The sequence below is a fragment of the Labrus bergylta genome, chromosome 13 (assembly GCF_963930695.1).
Source record: "Labrus bergylta chromosome 13, fLabBer1.1, whole genome shotgun sequence".
Lineage (NCBI taxonomy): Eukaryota > Metazoa > Chordata > Actinopteri > Labriformes > Labridae > Labrus > Labrus bergylta.
Window position 1 is genome coordinate 11,816,052 of NC_089207.1, and position 2,962 is coordinate 11,819,013.

The following is a 2,962-nucleotide window of genomic DNA, read 5'->3' on the forward strand; positions in this document are numbered from 1 at the left end:
TCACGGGTTAACTCGGCCCCTCTCATGAGCACGCTCAAGATCTGAAGCGGAGAGTTCGATAAGTCCAATTGCTGACATCAAAGGCGGACTTTCACAACCATGTGACATCACCGTGCGGTACGCTGGTCACAAGCACATGGTATTGACCTGAGCTACATAACCTCCGAGTACCAGAGGCCAAAATAACAGAGTGGCCTGTGCTGAGCGTGGTTAAGGCCAAAGTATGACACAGCGTTTTAGTGCGACACTAAAGGACTGAAGTGGTGTTTAGAAGCCGAAACAAGCCGAAGATTTAGCCTCACTTGTCCTCTGATTGCAACTTTATTTATTAATTGCAACATAAAACTAAGGAGGACAAACTGCATTTTCTCTCCGGTTCTATCCACAGGGTGATTTTTTCTTTTTAATGCCTATACAGCTACGGCTGCCTTTCACTGTAGGACCTTGAACACATGAGAGTCTTGAAAGGGCTTTCTTTTTCAGCGGCACAAGGTCTCTCTCTGCCCATGGTTTTGTGCTGTGGAGAAAAGCAGTGACAGGAGAGGGAATGCTTCAGCTTTCTCCTCTAACAGAAAGTCACATATTTCTAAAAGAAAGGCCTTTCGCAACAAGGCTGCAATCATGTCTCTTTGAAAAGGCAGCCTGCCCTTTGGCCTCAGATATCTCTTCTTGGCGAGCGAGGGAAGGAAGAGAGAGAGGGAACAAATGAGAAAAGGTGTATTGACAACCTCTTCCTCTCACACTTTTTCTGCCTCTCACCTTTTCCTCCTTAGACAGAACCTCTATCTCTGTGTGCTCCTCCTTTTGGAGGCCGTGTCAACGTTATCAGTGCGTCCATCCATTATACATCCAGCCACCCATCCATCTGCGCTATTTGAGCAGGAATTAGCCCGTAATGCCGAGGCATTGTTTCCCACGCCGAACGCCGAGGGGTTAACAGAGTAGCGTAGGAGTAGTTTCGATCCGTCAGGTAGGTCAGGTTTCTAACATGACTGCATACCTGTGTGAAACTGTGTGCATGGCTTTGTCTGTGTGTGTGCGTGCTCATGTGTGTGCATGTATTTGCATGCTTGTATTGAGACACATAAAAAAGGAGGGTAAGGAATCCAATCATTCTTGATACGGCCGGCCCAGAGAGCAAACACAACTCAACGGCAGATTTCTGCACGAGCTCCTGCAGAGCGTTCACACGTTCACCTGACACAGCAGGCTGCAACTCCCTGCTAACGTTTACACACAAAAACGCATGCCTGAAAGTTATCAGGTATAAGTAGAATCATTGAATACTTCAGTAAAACACAATGGAAAATTAAGTGATTAAAAAAAACTTAAACGCAGTCTCTTACTAAAACATGCAGACACTGTCTGTCCTGTTTCTGCTGCACGCCTTAAACTACATTCTCACAATAACTCCAATGCACTTTTCTAATCTGTCAATCTGTCAATAAGTCATGTTTCCATCATTTTTATACACACTTTTGAAGCAAAGTAGCAGGAAATTTGAATGCAGCAGAAAAAAAAAAGGCCCTGAATTGTCCTATTTTTAGTCTCTCTCAAAGACGAGTTGATGCACTAATTGATTTTATGCCCTGCATGAGCGGGGAGGTTGACTGATCAGCTATCTCTCTGTTCTAAGCCTCCACCATCGGACTGTGTCGTCCCCACAACCACCGCCGTCCTCATTCATACACTGCCTGCTCCGACCTCCACCACAGCGGCAAGTGTGGACAACAGGAACGAGAGGAATACAAAGGAGAAATCCTTCCTGCATATTATCCCAGATGCTCTTTTGTAAAGCGTCTCGAGATAATACTTATTATGAATTGACGCTTTACAAGTAATGATTGATTGATGAAGAAACATGAGGAAAAGCCTGGACCTGCATGCACAGAGACCTAACTTCAACCCATCAAACACCTTTGGTAGAGACTGAAACACTGACTGGGAGCTAGGCCATCACACCAAAAACAGTCTTGGAACCAAACTCTGAGGTTGTGGCAGAAAGAAACAAATCCCTGCAGACGGCTGGTTGGAAAAAGATTGTGTAAAAGTCTCCTCAAAAGAGCGGACCCTACTTACAGCTGCATATTAAAGCTCATGTGGGAGTGAGATGTAGCTGTTCACATCGTTGTTCAATCACAGCTGTTACCTGAAGATTCACATTGAGGTCAAAACGAGATGAGAAGGTCACATAAACGGAGGAATAAGCAGCATGAACAGTTTATGTGCTGCAGACAAGAGTGACAGAGTTGTTCTTTAGATTTAACACACACACACACACACACACACACACACACACACACACATACACAGCATTGAAAGGTGCTCCATCACACTGACCCATCTTTTGTTTATGTTTGCAGCTCTTCAGAGGAAATGTTACAGAAAGAAAGTTGAAGCTCTGAAAAGCAGCGAGCATTTTGAAGCATCCTCACTCTGCCGCCATCAATCAGACACACGCACGCACACACACACACGCACTCATGCACACACGCACACGCACACACCTATAAACAATGTAAAACATTTTGACTCGAAGGTAATTTCATCTTGTTGTTTGACAATGTTTTCTTCTTCTCTTCATGGTAAATGACAAACAAACATCAGATTAGTTGGGATAACTTCAGGCAACCATTTTTTTTGCAACTTCTATTTTTTATTTTGAAAAATTAGCTTGTTTCAGATTTATTTTTCTTTTGACGACTCAAAGAGCTTTTACACCACAGGTCACACCTACACATTCACACACTGATGGTAGAGGCTGCTGTGTTAAGAGACTATCAGAAGTAAGTAATCCCATTCATACGCAGCTGATGAAGCAGCTGGAGCAATTCAGGGTTAAGTGTCTTGCCCAAGGACACATTGGACATGGAGCTGCAGGAGCTGGAGATTGAACCCTCAACCTTCTGGTTGAGAGATGACGACTCTACCAACTGTGCCACAGCCGCCCTGTAATGGTGGT

The 2,962-nt window shown here is 44.4% G+C and overlaps 1 long non-coding RNA gene across 1 annotated transcript; it reads left to right on the forward strand.

The window, feature by feature from the left end:
* Nucleotides 1-691: 691 nt before the first annotated feature.
* LOC136181283 (uncharacterized) lies at nt 692-2,526 on the forward strand. Its single transcript, XR_010667638.1, has 2 exons — nt 692-970; nt 1,637-2,526. It is a non-coding gene; the product is annotated as an uncharacterized lncRNA (long non-coding RNA).
* Nucleotides 2,527-2,962: the final 436 nt, after the last annotated feature.